This window comes from Lipotes vexillifer, unplaced genomic scaffold (assembly GCF_000442215.2).
Source record: "Lipotes vexillifer unplaced genomic scaffold, Lipotes_vexillifer_v1.1 scaffold865, whole genome shotgun sequence".
In the NCBI taxonomy this organism is placed as follows: Eukaryota; Metazoa; Chordata; class Mammalia; order Artiodactyla; family Lipotidae; genus Lipotes; species Lipotes vexillifer.
In genome coordinates, this window is record NW_006795130.1 from 1027788 (window position 1) to 1050044 (window position 22257).

Sequence of the window (22257 nt, forward strand, 5' to 3'; positions counted from 1 at the left end):
AACAAACCCAAAACAATTAAGAAAATGGTAATAGGAACACACATATCGATAATTACCTTAAATGTAAATGGATTAAATGCTCCCACCAAAAGACACAGACTGGCTGAATGGATACAAAAACAAGACCCATATATATGCTGTCTACAAGAGACCCACTTCAGACCTAGGGACACATACAGACTGAAAGTGAGGGGAAGGAAAAAGATATTCCATGCAAATGGAAATCAAAAAAAACCTGGAGGAGCAATTTTCATATCAGACAAAATAGAATTTAAAACAAAGACTACTACGAGAGACAAAGAAGGACACTACATAAGGGATCAATCCAAGAAGAAGACATAACAATTGCAAATATTTACGCACCCAGCATAGGAGCACCTCAATACATAAGGCAAATGCTAACAGCCATAAAAGGGGAAATCAACAATAAAACAACCATACTTGGGGACTTTAACACCCCACTTTCACCAATGGACAGATCACCCAAAATGAAAATAAAGAAGGAAACACAAGCTTTAAATGATACATTAAACAAGACGGACGTAATTCATATTTATAGGACATTCCATCCGAAAACAACAGAATACACATTATTCTCAAGCGCTCATGGAACATTCTCCAGGAGATATCATATCCTGGGTCACAAATCAAACCTTGGTAAATTTAAGAAAACTGAATTCGTATCAAGTATCTTTTCCAACCACAACACTATGAGACTTGATATCAATTGCAGGAAAAAATCTGTAAAAAATACAAACACATGGAGGCTAAACAATACACTACTTAATAACCAAGAGATCAATGAAGAAATCAAAGAGGAAATCCAAAAATACCTAGAAACAAATGACAATAAAAACACGACAACCGGGCTTCCCTGGTGGCACAGTGGTTGAGAGTCCGCCTGCCGAGGCAGGGGACACGGGTTCGTGCCCCGGTCTGGGAGGATCCCACATGCTGTGGCGAGGCTGGGCCCGTGAGCCATGGCCACTGGGCCTGCACGTCTGGAGCCTGTGCTCCGCAACGGGAGAGGCCACAGCAGTGAGAGGCCCACGTATCACAAAAAAAAAAAAACAAAAAAAAAAACACGACAACCCAAAACCTCTGGGATGCAGCAAGAGCAGTTCTAAGAGGGAAGTTAATAGCGATAAAATCCTACCTCAAAAAACAAGAAACATTTCAAATAAACAACCTAATTTTACACCTAAAGCAATCAGAGAAAGAAGAAGAAGAACAAGAAAACCTCAAAGTCAGCAGAAGGAAAGAAATCATAAAGATCAGATCAGAAATAAATGAAAAAGAAAGGAAGGAAACTACAGCAAAGATCAATAAAACTAAAAGCTGGTTCTCTGAGAAGATAAACAAATTTGATAAACCATTAGCCAGACTCATCAATAAAGAAAGGGAGAAGACTCAAATCAGTAGAATTAGAAATGAAAAAGGAGACGTAACAACTGACACTGCAGAAACACAAAGGATCATGAGAGATTACTACAAGCAACTGTACGCCAATAAAACGGACAACCTGGAGGAAATGGAAAAATTCTTAGAAAAGCACAACCTTCCGAGACTGAACTAGGATGATAAAGAAAATATAAACAGACCAATCACAAGCACCAAAATTGAGACTGTGATTAAAAATCTTCCAACAAACAAAAGCCCAGGACCAGATGGCTTCACAGGCGAATTCTATCAAACATTTAGAGAAGAATTAACACCTGTCCTTCTCAAACTCTTCCAAAATATAGCAGAGGGAGGAACACTCCCAAATTCATTCTACAAGGCCACCATCACCGTGACAGCAAAACCAGACAAAGATGTCACAAAGAAAGAAAACTACAGGCCAATAACACTGATGAACATAGATGCAAAAATCCTCCACAAAATGCGACCAAACAGAATCCAACAGCACATTAAAAGGATCATACACCATGATCAAGTGGGGTTTACCCCAGGAATCCAAGGATTCTTCAATATACGCAAATCAATCACTGTGATACAGCATATTAACAAATTGAAGAAAAGCCATATGATCATCTCAATAGATGCAGAAAAAGCTTCTGACAAAATTCAACACCCATTTATGATGAAAACCCTCCAGAAAGTAGACACAGAGGGAACGTACCTAAACATAATAAAGGCCATATATGACAAACTGACACCCAACATCGTTCTCAATGGTGAAAAACTGAAACCATTTCCTCTAAGATCAGGAACAAGACAAGGCTGTTCACTCTCACCACTATTATTCAACATAGTTTTGGAAGTCTGAGCCAGAGCAACCAGAGAAGAAAAAGAAATAAAAGGAATCCAAATCGGAAAAGAAGAAGTAAAGCTGTCATTGTTTGCAGAGGACATGATACTATACATAGAGAATCCTAAAGATGCTACCAGAAAACTACTAGAGCTAATCAATGAATTTGGTAAAGTAGCAGGATACAAAATTAATGCACAGAAATCTCCGGCATTCTTATACACTAACGATGAAAAATCTGAAAGTGAGGGCTTCCCTGGTGGCGCAGTGGTTGAGAGTCCGCCTGCCGACGCAGGCGACACGGGTTCATGCCCCGGTCCGGGAAGATCCCACATGCCGCAGAGCAGCTGGGCCCGTGAGAAAGAAATTAAAGATGATACAAACAGATGGAGAGATATACCATGTTCTTGGATTGGAAGAATCAACATTGTGAAAATGACTCTACTTCCCAAAGCAATCTATAGATTCAATGCAATCCCTATCAAACTACCACTGGCATTCTAGGAATAAACCTACCTAAGGAGACAAAAGACCTGTATGCAGAAAATTATAAGACACTGATGAAAGAAATTAAAGATGATACAAATAGGTGGAGAGATAAACCATGTTCTTGGATTGGAAAAATCAACACTGAAAATGACTATACTACCCAAAGCAATCTACAGATTCAGTGCAATCCCTATCAAACTACCAATGGCATTTTTCACAGAACTAGAACACAAAATTTCCCAATTTGTATGGAAACACAAAAGACCCCAAATAGCCAAAGCAATCTTGAGAAAGAAAAACAGAGCTGGAGGAATCAGGCTCCCAGACTTCAGACTATACTACAAAGCTACAGTAATCAAGACAGTATGGTATAAGCAGCTCATGCAGCTCAACATTAAAAAAACAAACAACCCAATCCAAAAATGGGCAGAAGGCCTAAATAGACATTTCTCCAAAGAAGACATACAGATTGCCAACAAATATATGAAAGGATGCTCAACATCACTAATCATTAGAGAAATGCAAAGCAAAACTACAATGAGGTATCACCTCACACTGGTCAGAATGGCCATCATCAAAAAATCTACAAACAATAAATGCTGGAGAGGATGTGGAGAAAAGGGAACCCTCTTGCACTGTTGATACAGCCACTATGGAGAAGAGTGTGGAGGTTCCTTAAAAAACTAAAAGTATAACTACCATACGACCCAGCAATCCCACTACTGGGCATATACCCTGAGAAAACCATAATTCAAAAAGAGTCATGTACCACAATGTTCACTGCAGTTCTATTTACAATAGCCAGGACACGGAAGCAACCTAAGTGTCCATCGAAAGATGAATGGATAAAGAAGATGTGCCACATTTATACAGTGGAATATTACTCAGCCATAAAAAGAAACGAAATTGAGTTATTTGTAGTGAGGTGGATGGATCTAGAGACTGTCATACAGAGTGAAGTAAGTCAAAAAGAGAAAAATAAATACCGTAACTAACACATATATATGGAATCTAAAAAAAAAAAAAAGTTTCTGAAGAACCTAGGGGCAGGACAGGCATAAAGATGCAGACATAGAGAATGGACTTGAGGACACGGGGAAGGGGAAGGGGAAGCTGGGACAAAGTGAGAGAGTGGCATGGACTTATATATACTACCAAATGTAAAATAGGTAGCTACTGGGAAGCAGCCACATAGCACAGGGAGATCAGCTCGATGCACTGTGACCACCTAAAGGTGTGGCATAGGGAGGGTGGGAGGGAGATGCAAGAGGGAGGAGATATGGGGATATATGTATATGTATAGCTGATGCACTTTGTTATCACGCAGAAATTAACACACCACTGTAAAGCAATTATACTCCAATAAAGATGTTAAAAAAAAAAAAAAGAATTGTAGCATACCTTGCCTATAGCAATTATTTGGTACCATCCATGTGCCAGGCACTGGGAAGCCCAAGTTCATGAGACATGGTTTCTGCCTTATTAGACAGAGCTTGTGCTGTAGTTGAAGAGACCAACATATAAACCAATAATTACATTACAGTATGAAAGATGCTTTACCAGAAATCTATAGGAAGGACTAGAGAGGACTCCACAGAGAGTCCATAAATGGGAATGACTCTTTATTCCTGGTGAGTAACCTCCAGATTTTGACAGCACTAATATTCAGACTCTGAGCTTCCCAATTCTCATACAACAAATATTTATTGAAAACTTACTGTGAGCCAAACACTATTTTAAGAACTGGGTGATGACCAAGACAAAGCTCTACCCTCATGAAGCTTACAAAAGCCAAAAAATTTACAGGAAAAAAGATAAAGTAGTGACATGCCTTTCACTTGACTGATATATATTGTAGTAGGTGCTCAACAAGTGGTTGCTGAATGAATAAAGAAACAAAAATATGCAATCGCCTACCTCTTTGTACTTCCATTTCAAAGGCAACTGTTGTCCTTGAAGTTAACAGAGTAGACAGTTTTGAAGTTTCAATACACAACCCGGTACATGTCTGCTCTGTTTCACTTAAAAATATGAATCCAATAGGCTTAATCCAAAATCTCTAGCTCTAAATTGGGTTACTATGTGTTGTATTTGATTTGTATTTCCATCAGTATCAACCCAAGCATCCTTGTGTAGACACCAGCAATGTACATGATTTATAGCAAGTCAGTCAAGGCAAAGCCTATAGCTTCCCTTCACATTTTGACGTTATCAGATTACTTCAGAAGCTGGCAGCAGCTACCATAAGTAACAAGCTGTCAGTGTAAATAAATCACTCTCTCAAAAATAACTGCTAAAAAGTATAGATTAGTATGAGCAGAGGTAGGCTTGGACTTTTTTTTTTCCATTGTCCCCTTCCCAACAAGTCTCCCATGTATTTAATTTCATGTAGAAAGAAGAAATGAATTCATTTTCTTTCTTTTAAAAAAAGGTTCCAGGCTCAAGACGTGTGTAAGAAACTCAAGTCTCAAAAGGAAAGTTTGCAGCTCTGGTGTATAAATCATAAGGCAATCAATTTGCAATCACCTAGAGAAGCCCAAGGTATGGGGAACAGCTAGCAAGTTCTGGAAGAGCAACCCACGCCAAGCCAATTTAATTTCCTTCTATGATGGAGTGACAGGCTGAGGAGATAAGAGAGAAGCAATAGATGGCAATCCACCTGGACTGCAGCGGGACTGACTCTCTGTCTGGTCCCAACAGGATGCATTTACAATGAGCTGGAAAGACTCACCTTAGTAGTTCTCAGAGGGCTAGGGCAGCCCACCCAGAATGGGATGTCCAGTGTCTGTTCCACGTGGGGTAGGGAGGGACAAGTCGTCGCCGGCCTAACGGGGTGAGTGACGGGGCCATGGCCACTGCGCATCTGTTAAGGGGTCAATGGTGGAGGAAGCAGCACATAGTTGTCCTTGGAGACACTAAATAGGGAGGCATAAATAGAGCTCTAAGAGTCTACAAGACAGACTATAGAAAGCTCCTAGAACAAGATCAATCTTAGTGTGAATAAGAGAAAGACAGAGAAAATGTCTATGTCATTAAATTCAGTCACTACCAATGATGCTGGGGTCACGGTGGCTTTCAGAATATGAAAGGACATTTTTAGCGGTGCGTTATGAGAAAGTTAGGATAGCACTGGGCTGGGTTAAAAGCAGCCAGACACACGGGATTGAGGGTTCATCCCATCACTTTATTTGGCATGGGCCAATCTACAGTGTTCTGTCCTTGTTCAGTCAGGACACATTACCAGAGACATCAGAGGGCCAGGCCCACAGAAGTTAACACTACCCATGCACCCCCTCCCACCCTCGTTTTTCATGACTTGGTTTTTCTGTCTGCCCCTCCCACCCCAACAAAACAAAACACTATTGGTCTCTGTGGCCACAGTCAAATTGCTGAGGGTGCTTGAGCAATTCTAGAATCCACTAGCTCACACCGGGAGCTCCCATTCCAGGACCTGGATAAAACTCCTGAGAGGACACTGAAGGATAAAACTGGGGACCTGATGACAAATCTGTCTCATTTGGGGACTATGCCCTACTCTGCCACAGGAACAACAAATGAATCTTCCTTCTGACTTCAATGGACACATGGAACAACCTGGGTTTCAGTAGTTGACTAATAAAATTTAAACATATTCACTCATTCATTAACTCACTCAAAAATGATTTGCTGGAGCGGCTGGGCCCGTGAGCCATGGCCGTTGAGCCTGCTCGTCCGGAGCCTGTGCTCCACAGTGGGAGAGGCCACAGCAGTGAGAGGCCCACATACGGCAAAAAAAAAAAAAAATGATTTGCTCACCTACAATCTATGTGCCTGACCCTTTGCTAACTGTCCTCCCTTCACTGGAGCTTACTGTCTAGTGAGAGAGACAATTACAAGAGTTGTTACAAGAGTTGTTAAAATAAAATGTATTTTCTATGATGGGGGAATAGAGAAGGCTAAGGGAACACACAGCAGAAGAACCAGACCTAATGGGGAAACCAGGAGAGCCTTCCCAGAGGAAAGGACATTTTAGCTTAGACCTGCAGGGTGATAAATAGCAGTCAGCTAGAGAAAGCAATAGGTACAGAGGCTCAGAGGTGAGAGGGTAGGTGGCACTTAGACAAACTGAGAGGTGCTCAGCATGGCTGGTGTACCAAGGATGGGGGGAGTGGGGGAGACCACCACCACCCTGGCCTCACACATACACATACCTACTTCTCCAACTACCCCAAAATACACACTTCACCCCCAGTAGCCACTATCTCACTACATCCCTTTGTCCACATAGGCTTAAAGCATCCCAGCCCCAGAAACAGAGCCACTCCATTTGCAGGCTGTAACACATTGACACTCTTTTCTAAGGCTCTGGTCAAGTCTCTGGGTTGCTACCACATTACTGCTCCCCAGGGCTCCCTCTATTCTGAGCTATTACAGCACCTGCATCCTGACCCAACCCTTAACTTAGGCTTCTTTATCAACTGACATTCACCATTCAAGTTTCAGATTCGTCTCCTCTGCCCTTCTTGAGGACATGGACGCTATTTTCAAGCTTCCACTCTCTCTGTATCAGCATTCTAAACACACACACACACACACACACACACACACACACACTACTGCTCCAAGTACAGAAAGAACTAGGCACATAATATTGATACATGTTCAAAGACATTCAAGAATTTTTTAAGGACAGTGGTAATTTCTTATGAAAGGTTGTATGTATAGTCCCTACCACTTTTTGGAATGACGGGTTATTGTCATTTAGGGTCTCTTAACTATGGTAGCAAGAGAAGTTGTGTGTTTAGGAGGAAGACTGTGTAGTTTGGTGTCATGGAAAAAAAGCACAGGCTTTGGAGTCAGACCAACATCTCCCTCCAAGTTTCACTGACTGCTGGATGTGTGTCTTCTGGCCAGTCATTTCACCTCTCTAAACCTCAGTTTCCTCATCTGTGAAACTGGGATCACAACATCTTCAGAGGGTTATTATGAAAATTTAATGAAATAATGTATGTTATTATCTGGCTTATAGCAGACATTCAAAAAAATATGTTATCTTTCCCTTTTCCCTCTTATTAAGGGAAAAAAAATCAAAGGTGGCCTTAACTGCAAATTTGAGTCAAATGTTCCCCCCCTCCCAAAACACAGGTAACTCGGGGAAACAAACCCATCTATGAAGCAGAATGAAATGGAAGACACAGCTTCTAACAGACATTTGCATTTTTAGTGGAGACAGGTATACAACAATAAAATTAAATTAGAGGAGCTTTATACCATCACTAGAAATGTCCTTTTTCAATTCCACAAAATAAAAACGGAAAAGAAATTAACCGAGAGAAACAGAAACACCCACAGATGATCATTGTCTCTTGTTATGTAAAATAACTCACTAAAATCACATTTGAAGTTTTTTTTGCATTGTCACGTTAAAGACTGCTTTGCTGGTTAAAATAGGCAATCGTAACATAAACATGGTGTGGGCATATAATACACATTTTAAAAGAGAAAATAAAAGCAAGTTATAACCATATGCATGTCTTATTGCAAATACAGCCGGTGACCTTTCCAAATGAAGAAAAGAATGTATCTCTTCTCCTGAATTTCTAATATGATGCCCTAACACTCCTATTTCTCTCAGTAGATATTTTGTTTTCAACTTTAAGGCTGGTGAGGTAGCACCTTCACATTTCCTATTTGTCTTCTGTGGTCAGCTGAGCTCAGCTACCGAAACACACATGCAGACGCTCAGAGGACAGATTTGTCGTGCTGACCTTTCCTATCTCCTACGCTTTTTTAACTGATTGAGATTCCGTCCCACAGAAACACGCTCACAGAGTCAGCACAGAGAGAAATCGGGTAAAGGATGGCAAAGATAAATACCAGAGAAGCAAGCTAGAACCTGAATGCAAGGGACACTGTTCACAGATTTACTCAAGGATGGAAAGGTAGCGCAGAGCTAGTGCAGCAGGCAGTGCACAGTGCAAAATTAACCAGGGACCTTTTCCGGGAACGTCAAAGGTCAAAGCAATTTGTAAGGTAGTACTTACCAGGTGCCATGTGCCAGCCTCTATGTGGACTAGAACCCTGTGCGATCCAACCCTGAGAAAACCAGCAGAACAAAAATATCCTCCCCATCTGAAAGTAACTGCAGCGCTAAATGAAGAACAACTATAAATGGATCATCGTGTCCAAAACTGGCTCCCCAGCTTGTGGGCGTGAGGGGCTACCAATGTTGACTCAAAAATCCTAGAACACAGCAAGCAATACGCCTCCTATTCCTATTCCGTGGCAGGCTTATCGTACTGGGCTACATGAACATTCATTCTGTGAAACCCTGTGGTTTTCCAACGCAGGGCTAAGGAGCTCTACTGGTCTGTATCAGGAGGTGTCACTGTGTGTTCCCTCCACGTGAGATGAGAGCTTCCCTCCCAGTAGGAGCCTTGGGTCATGAGAAATGAGTGTTTTTCCCGTTTGCTAGTAAGAAATCTTAAGACCTGGTGTAAGCACTGCTCAGGCATAACAAGTTACAGCCCAGCGGGTGCACCGATTAGCTGGGTTCCATAACCATAAAGTCAACAATCATCCCCCTCCATGCCCTTTCTGCAGGTGGGTGACCGACGAACACTAAGGAAGTCAGCAACAGTTCAGCCGAAATTAGGTTGGAGAGCGTTATGCATAAACATGAATGCTCAGCTCCTCCTTAACTATACCCCTGGGATTCCAGACCTTGGAAACAATCCATTACCCCCACTCCCCAACAACCTCCCTGCGACTTCTTCCTTCTCCGTGTGAATTTTCCCACCGTAACTCTGCACTCATGCTTACTGCTAAGTGTCTCCCCTGTTCACGTGGCCCTGCCCACGTTCACCCATGCATGTTACCCACGGGCCATCCTTTGTACCAAAGTGAGGATAACTAACACCCTCCATAGTACATAAACTTCAAAGTGAGGTTTCCAGTAACGCTGACTGATTGCACTACATTTCTTACACTTCCTTTACAGCCCCTCTGGAGATATTAGCCACACACTGGAAATCCAACTCCCTAGCGTATAGGGCCACAGGGCAGGGGATACCTACACACATATTTTCTCCAACTTACAAAGGGAAAATAGTCAACCTAGGACCACCGATTCAACATCTCTATTCCAAGAGAACAGAAATGTTCCCTAAGTTTTGCTGAAATAAAAAGAGCTTTGATGATCAAGTAAAAACCCTCCCACCCAATCAGACAAGAAGGGTAGAGTCCTTGGAAATGACTACTAAGATTAATATCCTATTTCTTCTTCCTCTTTTTTTTTTAATGGTTGAGAATTTAGACCAAAAGGACAGTGCATCTCTCAGATTCTAACAGGAAGGGCTGAATCCAAATCTACCCTTTAGAAAAACCATTACCTCCTCTGAAAGCAGCATGTATGAAGCCTAATGACCTGTCACAATGAAGGGTCAGTCTCTGATGTGGGGACGAACACCACTGGGTGATACAGAGTGATTCACACAACCCCCTCCTCAAAAACGGTGTAGAAAATTTGACGATTCTTAAAATCATAAATTATAAATCAATTTCTGAAGATGGAAAGATTGATTTATCCCCAGGCCCATTCATTCCCAAGGTGTGAGACCCTTTTACAGAACCCCTTGAGCTGGAGGGGACAAAGACGAGGAGGGGCCCTTGGGCCATTTCTGCTGTCCTAGCCTTTCTCTGCAAGCCTATCACTCCTGTAAGTCTCATTTTAATCCAGCAGTGCCCACCCTCAGGAAATAAGCAGTGGATCACAGGGAGAAATTTAAGGAACTAAGATACAAGTGGCACTGGCCTTTAGGAGAAAGGAGCCTGGATTCTTCCAGTTCCCAAAATCCAGGCGAAAATGTAAAACCCTATTAAATATTTAGGACACTGAGCCATACAGCTCTGTACGTCCCCACGTGCAGAAACACCTACATACATAACCAACATTTTTGTGGGGGACTCATCCAATGTGATTTATGAAGAATGTTTCTTTTAAAAGTTCATCAAATATACGGTGTCCGTAAATATCTACAGCACAGGAGTAGCTTTTTCAGTCTTTAAAAAAAAAAAAAAAAAAAACCAAATGTGCTTATTCTGTATTTGAAATGATGATAAAAGTGTAACAATCAGATAACCCAGGCATGGCCCTGGGTTCTCTTCTGGAGACAGGCATCTACAGACGGGTACAATCAAGCAACACACACTCAGGAGGAAATATTACCCCGATCACAGGGCTGAGAGAGCCTCACACTTGTCCATCTGGTGGCTCCATTCCCTAAAATCAGCAGTACAAAACGGGAGAGAGAGCCCCCTACTCCAAAACAGCTCCAAATTGTCTACCCAGTGGCTAGGAACAATACTTAGAACCTCTTACCTTAACCCTCATACAGAGATTCTTAGATAAGAGGCTTATAATCCCCAACTTAGAGATGGGGCAACTGAGGTCCAAAGTGAATAAGGTCATAAGAACTTTCAAGACAAAGGTCTCGGGGTGGATTCCGACCACAATCCAGGGCTCCTGCCCCCAAATGCCATGCTCTCTCCACTGCGTCGTGCTGCTGTTTTAAGTCAAAGAAACTATCAATATTTCTCAGGCTGCTTAGCTGCCTCCCATGCCTCAGATAAATTTTAAAACTAAGAGAGTAAATGGCAATGCAAATACTACTATTAGATATTTATTATGTTGCAAAGCTTGAAAACAGTCAAGAAAATGGAAAAGTTACTTTTTTCACTACACAAATTTGTTAATGGGTGGCATAATGGGGAGCCCTGTTTGCTGGCACTCTGTAAAACGTCTACAAATTGCCTCTGCAAAGCATTATAGGTTGTCAGACTAATGTAGTTGAAGATAATTTGGCCTTTCAGTGAATTGAACCTCACAGCACGATTATACTCCACAACCAAGTAGAGTGTCACAATTATTCTTTCATGCTGAATTACCATATAATGTCATGAGTCTACCTGTCATAAGTCCTGTAGCCTAGTTTGAATTTTTTTCCCTAAATCTATGGTTCATGGCAAAAAAAAAAATAATTTTTTTTGCTTCTAATGGAAATCTGATCGTTTTTATCAACAATAAATTTCATAGCAAATCAAAGGATATACTTGGACAAACAATCCGATACTCAAGGTTAAAAAACACACAAATAATAAATTGCTGGTGTGTCATGTTCAATTTTTACTATGGCATCACACTGCAATAACCATAACAGGATCTAAATTGTTGTCAGAACATTAAACAAACCCCCGTACTTCACAAAGGCATCCTGTCTGAGTAATTCATACAACGGAAACAACTATCAAATTTTCCACTGTCCCACCGCTACACCATACATCAGTGCAATTTTATGTATTTGGACAACCCGTTGAATAAATTACTTCCATCCTGCCTGCTCTTGCCACTTCTGTTAAGAGTCATATCAGTTTTAATTGTCTTTCTGTCTATACGGAGCCATTGTTTTTCTGGCCTTTTCCTGTGTTACTTCCTGAGCACCGAAATAAACTACGAACACCCAAGAGAGCTGGGCGCTAGGGACATACAAGTGCCCGAAAGGGGTGTCCTGCTACATGACAGTGGCTGAACATGTGTTTGGGAACACCACACTTCAGGGTGTTTGTGTGGGCACACGGTGTCTTTTCAACATCGTAGCCCTAACCGAACGCTAAAGGTACGCCCAAGCCCCACATCCTACGGTTTCCATTTGGTTATGTTCTTGGCTCCTTGACCACACTCAACCTGGTACAGGAAACAGGCTCAGCCACGGTTCAATGTCTCCGTTCCATGTACAGTCGGAATCCAGACTGAGTCGACACACCAGCCAGTTCGTGGTCAACACCAAAAGCTGCTGCCCTTTGGTTTGTGGCTCCCAAGCAAGTGACAAGCCCACCTTTCCAGGCTGCCTATCTACCCCTCATGAATGCACAGAGGCTCAGGCTGAAAATACAGCTGTAGAACAAGGAATACCATAATGGGCACAAATAAACTTTGTCTCTACGAGGTGGAGTTAATGACTTTCCATCGTGCTTCTCCACACCTTCAAGAGGGGACTAAACTGACACTGACCAAAGGGAAGCAGACCAGTTGGATGCAACTCTGTTTCCTGAATAAGATCTTCTCAGGTTTGCCTACAGTTCAGCAATTTATTTCTATATGGCCAAAGTCGACCTCTCAGGTTGGATAACTTAACAGAAAGAAACATGAGTAAAAGCTCCTAGGCACCCCAAACTAACTTGGCTGCCACTGTAAAACTTATTCCATCACCTATGTTACCATAGGGTAATAAATAACCATACACGTGAAATCTCACCAACCTGGCTATTTGAAGCCTGATGCTACCAAAGAAACCATTTTATGCTGAGCTATTTTCGCTATTTCTAACAGGAAACACTCTCAGTGAACTACCTGCAAAACAGATCCACTGTATACTCAACACTGCCCTCCAATACAAAGTAGAGTTTGTGGTTCCGGTTGGCCTGGTTTGGCTTCTCAGGTTGGTATAAGGAAAGGGAACCCCATTCAGAGAGGTTAGCCCTGGCCTTGGTCCCCCATGTTAACTCAGCAGCCTTGTGGGTAGTAGAAAGTAACTCTTTATTTATAACCCCAAATGCAATAATAAACACAGAGCTATGATTTACTCTGAACTTTCCTATTATTAAAACACTTTGTCTTATAGTTTTATTGATTTACAATCTGTCCTACTTACTTTTTCAGCATCTGAAAACAATCAAGGCACAAAGCTGCAAAATGTTTGGACATTAATTGTTAGGAGGCAGCATTTTATTCCAGGCGAGGGGTTTGAGGCCTCAACAGCGATGCATTCTGGTACCAGAATGATTTATGGTCTTGTAGCAATAACGATGCACCAGGGCCATTAACATATTGGCAGGCCCTAGGATGGATTAGTGGCATTGATTATTTCATGGGCCACTGATACCCATTTGTTACAGGGAGCTCAAAGATAGCCTCTCCCTAACTGAAATCTTTTTATGAGCAGACAGCATTTTAAGTATTAGGAACCCGGGATTTGGGCCATTTTTTATAATCTTGCTGTCGCCTCACCTTAGTATGCAACCACAAAGAAAAACTGTCAAAAAAGTTAAAGTTCATTGTTCACCCCCAGCCTTAATTCCTCAACTCATCACAACCATGTCTTCTTTAAAAATTAATGATTGTCAGCATTTAGCCACTGGTTGTTGCTGTGAAGATCTATGCAAAAATCAAGGATCCCTATAGAGTGTGTGATATATGGAATACTCTTTATTACTACAATAAAACTTGCTGACATTTCAATACTTCTGCAAATAGCATTATAGTATCAATCTTCTGAATTAGGTTGAAAATTAAGTTGTAAATTAAAAGAAAGTGTACTTTGGAATACAACATGATATGTCACCTAGAAAAGGACCTTTGTGAATAACTGAGCTGGGGAACAGAGATGAGGCCAGCTCTGCTCGCATTCTAAAGATTCAACCAGAAACCCTGATACTCCATCACTAGGGACATTTTCTTTCATTGTAAAAAGTCAAGGGATTTGACAACAGTCTTTTATGAATACAATGAAACACCAGATGTCAATACATTTTTCTCCTTTGCCATATTCTTACCATAAATTTCAAATAGGGTACACGTAGAGTAATATATGCCTCTTCTAAAATACACGGAAATTACACGTACATTATGCTTCTAATATGTATATACACGTATAAAAACTATTTCCTTCTCTGTGTCACCAAATACAGAATTACCCCCGTCTCCCCCCACTCCCAGCCTAGTCCTCAAAGATGCTCAGAGCAGAGAGCTATCCAGGGCACTAAATGACAATTCCCAAAGCTTGGACGGCTTTGAAACTATTAGGTTCAAGAGGCTAATGTCACATGCTGTAAATTACAAATAGCCTCAGATCGGAGCCAACACAAAATGACTGTGCCAAAGACTATGGACTTTCGAATATGTATTTGTTGAAAAGTCAAATGCCTTGAATCACTTCGACCTATATCTTCCACAGCATTCTCTATACCCACAATATGAAACAGCACAGTTAAAGCAGGGCCGTTACAGCGACTGAAAACGTCTTGATGAAAACCCAGACATAACTCCTGCCCACGATGACTACCCCGCGGTTTCTGACGCTTCTGGGACAGTCTCTCTGGACTGCAAGGTCTTCCAGGCTTCCAGGTGGGTGTCTATTTCTCTTAGACCCCACTGTCCCCACCCCCACAACTTCAGAGGTCTACACACAATGGGCCAGGGAAAGTAAAGAGGTTTCATCTCAGGAGCCGACTCTACTCTCCTGGTAGTGGCAGGCTGTGATGAGAAGGATTCTGAGGCAGAGTTTGGGCGCAAGAGGAAAAGATGCCATAATTAATTAGCCACATGGTCTGAGAGCACAGGAATGGGAGAGATGATCCAAATGCTCATTAACTAATGACTCTGGATTCAGAAGTCAACACACTATCCTTAACTAACATGAGGACCATTCAGTTAAGCTGAATAAAAACTCATCCTTTGAGAGGATTTTCAAGAAAACAAAGGCATCTTCTCCAAGAAAGGTTTAACCATGGATCAAAGGTCTTTTCAGAATTCAGAAGTATCAGAAGACCTAATCCAAGTCTTTTATTTCACAGATGGGAAAACCAAGACATGTTGTTAAGTGACTCACAGAAGTTCACACAGCTACTGGTGGAGAACCTAAACCGTAGGTTTCCTGCACTCGCACCCTCTGCACTGCACCAAATGCTTCCTTTTTGTGCCCTCTTATTCACTGCTTATTTTTCCTTCCTTCCCGTGTGTAAAAAATCATATTTTACTAAGGTTTCATGTACTGTTGCAGACTTCTCAAACTTCGGATTATAAGATGAGACATAAACTCAATCTATATTACTGCAAATTTAAGAAAACAATCTTGGAGTATGATATATGGTAACTGAGGGTTAAGTAGAAAGCAACACAAGGAATTTGCCACTTTCCACGTTAAATTTTGAATTTTCTTTTAAATAGGGAAGAAAGACATTGTAAACGTGTATTTGAGATGCACAGAGGAGTTTTGAGCTTCAGCTCTAATATAAGAGGCCTTTATATAAATCCCCCTACTTTAAAATATACAAAGAACCCCCCCCTCGCAGAACCCTTAAATGATCTCCTACCATATCCAGCTTATAAATTAATTGGGAAAGCGTACCTTCCATTTCCCAAGGAAATTTAAGTGCTAAAAGACTCTTTACATATAGAACCCACAGGCTACCCACTCAGACTGAGTGGATTACGGCCTTCCCAGGATAACGAGGCGATGGAATCAGACTAAAGGGTATCATCTTCATTACCTCATCCGGCAATCCAAAAACACTGTGCACAAGCCCACTTTTTCCCCTCAACATCCAGAAACAGATTCTCATAAAGGTTCAGACTCCCTGCCTCCAGGGAGAATAATACATGACCTCCGGTAAGAGAACGAGCTTTTTGTCCATTTAAAAGTTAAGAAGTAAATCCCTTCTGAAGAAACACTCCACAACATGGAAACAATGCTGAGTCACCACTACAAAACCTAACAAGTGAACGGAGTTCTCCTGCAGGTCTGGCTTAATTTGAACATGCTGAAATGTCAACGTTTTCCTTTTTTTCACTTCCTGGTTAAAATGGAGAGGAGCTGGTTACCTTCTCAGATAAAACCACCCCTGTACACCAGAATAATATCCTTCAAGCTGCTCTTATTTAGGTAGATAATGCCAACCCCATAAAGCTCTTCAGATACATCATTTCACAAATTATTGTTATCGCTACAGTTTCTCTGGACTTTCGCCAAATTTCCTACATCCTTCTTAAACCCGGCGGAACAGACGACATTACGGGGCTGGGTGTTAACTGAAGAACAGCTTAACTGTTTGGACATGTTATGCATCTATTACCCAATTGTCAATCTTGTAATGTTTGTTGTATGGCCGCATCTTTGGGGAAATGAATGCCAAATGAAAATTTATCCTCATCTTTATTCTCTTAGGGCTCTTTCTGATGCTTTGTTAACCTCCTTCACTTTATTCCACAAGCTCAAGTCAGTCACATAACCAAAGTTAACAGCCAAGACCCAGGATGGGAGCAAATGGTTACTGACGGAGATGTTTGTCCTCTCTGAAACATTTATCCTTTTTGCCTGCAACCAGCACTCATCAACGTGACTGCTGATGTGGCTACAGTAACAAAGACCACACAATCATGGGAATGATTCTCAGCATTGATCATTCTCATGTTTCTAAATTCCACTTCTAACTTTGGGTATACGTGTACTAAACACCTGCCCTACTTTTACCCCAAAACCTTATTAAGCCACCTAAGACGTTGGAAGTTTTGGAAAAGACTGGCGTGGAATTTTGTCCTATTTCTGATGGAGAACCAAACAAGGCTTATGACAGGTGCTTAGCAAATTACATGTAGACTAAATAAGCACATAATGGTGCACTGCAAGACTGTTCTCGACTTTTCACCCTCGCTGTACCTATGCCCTCTGCCAAGTGATTCTGCCACACAAGACTTCAGAAGGTGACTGCAGTGACTGACACTGGGCCAGTTCTGAGTCCCAGCTTTATGGCATCCCATACTTCCTCTGTGAGCCTCTGATGTCTGCAATCAGAGAAAGTCCACTGGTTCCAGACAAAACAGACACACAGAGGAGAGCAGCCCAACCAGTGTGCAGACCTATAACAAGACGCAGGGCTTCCCCAGCGCATCTGGAACCTTGGGGTATGGTAATAACGGCTCATCACTGAATGCCACTAGCTGTTGGATGATCTGTCGAGAGCAGCATTGTTGTACCAACAGCTGATATGCAATAAATGGTGTAGACGCGGTTGCAGGGTCAGGTTTGACCACCTTGAGCAAAACTGTCCTTCCATACAGGAAAACATCTTAATTACAATGTATTCTTTTAAGTTCATTTAACACATCCTCTAAGAATCTCTCCTTCACTAGCTGGACTGCATTTTGAAACAATAAAATATTTAAAAATCTAAAAATTAATTTTTTGTCCAATAAGCAGGATGAACCTTGACCCCCACATACCTGAACTACTGACGTTTTACTCAGAGGTCAGAACACACACGTGGGGGAACTCAATGAGGAAGGAAGGACACTTCCATCATCCCCATCAGAGGAATTGCTAGCAGGTGCCCATTTCCATCAACACTCTTCCCTCTGCTGGTCCTTAGGATGAACATATGTTCTCTGCTTGGAAGGGCAGGATGGCAACCTCTGCAGGTTCTGCAGGGAGACTGAACAGTGAACTGAAGTTGTCTGGCCAGGTTAACATGATGAGACACCTCCAGCCACCCATCACCCTCCTTGCCTCCTGGCTCCAAGACATCATGAAAAGAGGACATGAAAGCAGGGCACCCACACAAGAGGCCAACTGCAGCAGGGAATTCTATTCCAAAAGCACCTTGATGTGCCACCAAGGTGGCCTCTCAGCATGGCAGTAAGAGCCACTGCCATTAAAGGCAAGTTTCCATTTTACGTGCTCAGGCCTTCTGCGGCAGGATCCCACGATTCCCCAGGAAGCTTGATTTACCATCCCGTTGCCCTGTTTTTATAGGGCTTGACTCTGCAAACGGCACTGATGGAGAACCTCGACCTCGAGTCACCGAGTCCTCGGGTGTAACTGCAGATTTACACTGCCTACCGAGTTATTCTGTCACACTCGTGTCTTCTCAACGTGCCCCTGGAGGGGACTCTCTAAGGCTTCAGCTGAGCTCCATCAGCTGCTCCCCCAAGCCCACCCCAAAACAAGATTCTCTCCTCTGAGTCCACTTTCCCTACCCCGAAGCTCTCGATCCAGGAAGCCCTGTAAGGATCTGATGACTGCTCTTGGGGATGAGGCAGTCACGTGTGGGAAAGCTCACCTGTGGGGTGGCTGACAATATACTATGGGAGAAGGAAGAGGGGCTGAGGAAGGGGAGAAAGAAAAAGTGTCTTCGGAGTCATGTTGGTGAGATTTTTCACAGCTAATCACACACAAGATGGATTCACTGCTCACTGTGCTCTGCTCACTCATTTTTCATATCGTATTTTTCACTGGCCCATCAGCCTGTCCCACCAAGGTCAAATGAAGGGAATGAGAGTACGCACGCCACACGGAGATTTATTATAAGCAGAGTCACTCACCTTTTATGCGGAGCCAATGAGCTCGTGAAATCACCATTTATGAAGATGGACCTGAGCATTAGTCACATGAGCAGACAGACGGCAGGGGGTGCGGACCTCGGTCCAAACAGCACCGCAGAGCACCCATGCTCCCCTTTCCCCGTGCACGGAAAACAGAGGGAGGCCACCCACTAGCTCGAACCTAGGCGTATGCAAGACTTTTAACCCATGTAAGAGTCGAAGCTCCACCTCTGTCCCATTTTACACGAAGAGCTGGAGAAGGTCTTTCAGACAAGGTAACATTTGAACAGATCTTAAATGAAGTGCATTGGACAAAGAACTATTTCAAGATCTTTATCACACCTTTTAGGACACTTTAGGTTGCCAGTAACAGAATGTGAAACTAAAAAAATAGCTTAAACAATAAGGGTTTATTATATAACATCAAAAGAAATCCAAAGTGAGATGCTTTCCAAGGTTAATTCACCAGTTCATGATATCACGAAGGACCCAAGTGCTTCCCATCTTTTTGCTCTGCCACCCTCAATGCAAAACCTCCCCTCATGGGCGAAAGATGGCTGCTGCAGTTCCAGGCATCACATGTAGACACAGTCACAATCTCCCTTTACCACTGGCCCTAACAGTATCACATGCCCATGCCCAAACCAATCACAGGAAAGGGGGAAAGAGCTGCTATGACTGGCTTTAATCAATCATGGTTCACTCTGAGACTGGGGACTTTCCATGACAGAAAGGTCAAGAAGTTCCTTCAATGACACGAAGGTTATTTAACTACGTGAACAGGGCTCTGAGAACAAGTACAAAGGAGGACTAAGGTGGTTACCGGGGAGGCGACCAATCTGTCTGCCCCAGAATAGATCCCATTTGTACTACAGGATTTTGTACTGACTGTTCCCTCTACTTTTCCCACTATCTTCATGGCTTCCTTCCTCACATCACTGAGGTCTCTGCTCAAATGTTACGTTATGCAAGAGACCTTCTCTGCCCACTCCATCTCATCATCCTCCACCCTCCAGTTTTCTACATAGCTCTTAGCCGCGCCGTATGTGTGTATACATGTATTTCTTTACCATCTGCCTTTCCCCTCTAAAATATAAGCTCCTTGAGGCACCTAACAGACACTCAGGTATTTGTGGAACGAATAAAAAAATGGAATTCGTTGGTACGTCCCACATTAGTCTTACTTCTCTACTCTGTTTGCCATGCCAGCGAAATGAACCCCCTTACTCCTCTCTATTTCCCTGCCGCCATCTTTTTGCTCATGCTATCGCCCTCCTGGAATGCTCTCCCCACTTTTCCTCTGTTTATTTAAATCCTGTCTTTAAGGGTCAGCTCAAATTCCACTTCTCTCAAGAAGCCTGATCTGATGATCCAAACCTCACATGATCTCCTAACAGTAGTAATTTCAATTTGCCAAATTCACGTTACTCTTTCCACTGTGTTTTCCCTGAACCCAAACTAGAGCTCTAAGTACTCTTAGGTCTTGACTCACTCAATACTCTTTTTTTTTTTTAATAATTGAAGAAGCCAAGTTCTAGAATGGTTTTGACCTCCCCAGTAATGGAGCGGTAGCACATGGACTAGTATAGATGGTCCCTATTTGGTAATTCACCAGTACTAAGAAGTTCGTAGCAGAACATTCTCCAATGGGCGATTTTTTTTCCTTTTTTTTTTTTTACATCTTCATTGGAGTATAACTGCTTTACAATGGTGTGTTAGTTTCTGCTTTATAACAGAGTGAATCAGTTTCCAATGGGCCGTTTCTGACACTTGCGACATGACTGGGCATTTGGGGAAAATGAATGGCAAATGAATATGCAGCTCTCTGCTAATAAAGCACAAACAGATCACTCTGTCACACCCCAGAAAGTTGAACAAAGCTCAGCTGAACAAGATCAAGCCTCCGCATGCTTCTTCTCCCAGGGGTCTGAGCTTCACTGATAGAACTGAGCTTGATAGTGGGGCTGCCAGTAAAGGGGAAATAAAAAATGCCAGGGGACAGAGAACTGTGAAAGATGTCACTTGACATTGCTGAGCTTTGGTGCCCTCATTTATGACAGGAATAGAGTTAGACTAGTTCAACTATCTTGCTTAAAAAAAAAAAAAGCTGATGCAAAACCTTAAAAGTGGAGCAACTCTGATTGTAGCAGGTAGTGCTGAGACGCTCACCCTCCGAGCCTCTTGCTTATTCCCAGCAACGGTACCCTTACTATTAGGTGGCTTAATATTTGGAAATGTCTCTTCTAGCATTGAGATATGACAGTTCTAAAGTAGATGATCATGATACTAACAGTACTAATAACACTGAAATACTGCAGTGGCTTAATGAACCATTTATACTCTCTCAGGCTCTAGGAAAAAGCCATTCATATAGGGCAGACACTGGTCTTCTGAAACCATAATAAATCAAGTGTTCATAAACCAGGAGTGGATGGACAGACGGATGGATAGATGAGAGGAAGGAAGAAAAGGCAATTTAACTTTAAAAAATAATAATCAAATTGTCATCAATTGCAAATTAGATCAAAGTTCATCACAGTTATAGGGGGGAAAGCAGCCTACATGCCCAACTATAAGAGACTTGCAGGGCTTCCCTGGTGACGCAGTGGTTGAGAGTCCGCCTGCCGATGCAGGGGACATGGGTTCATGCCCCGGGTCCGGGAAGATCCCACATGCCGCGGAGCGGCTGGGCCCGTGAGCCATGGCCGCTGAGCCTGCGCGTCTGGAGCCTGTGCTCCGCAACGGGAGAGGCCACAGAGGTGAGAGGCCCGCATACCGCAAAGAAAAAAAAAGTCTTCCAACAAAAAAAAAAAAAAAAAAAAAAGAGACTTGCAAAGAAAACTTGACCAAATACCCTGTGCCTCCAATAACCAGAATGTTTCAGAATTATTAATAACATGAGAATATGCTCAAAATACATATTGATACATGCAAAGGTTGCAAAAATTATGAAATGATCCTAGTTTTCCAAAATGCAATTTGTATGTTTTTTTCTAAAAAGGTTGCAACAGGTACAACAAAATATTAACAATGGTTAACTTCTGCGTGGTGCAATTACAGATAATTTTTTTCTTCCGAATTCTTATTTTTTCAAACTCCCTACAGTCAACGTATATTGTATGTAGAACTAGGGGGGGAAAAAAGGTTGAAATAAATTGAGAGGTATAAGACAAAAGTGAGTAAACCTCCTTTTGTTTATTACTCATCCAACTCAAAGGTTCAAAAGTCCAGGATATTTGGAGGGATGCATCAGAAATATCCAAATGGACTGCAAAGGGACACAGAGGGGAAAGGCATAATGTCTCTGGACCACCTGGCAGAATTCTCAGCACAGATCTCACCCCATCCTACTCTATCAGAATCTCTCAGAGGGGGCTCAGGCACC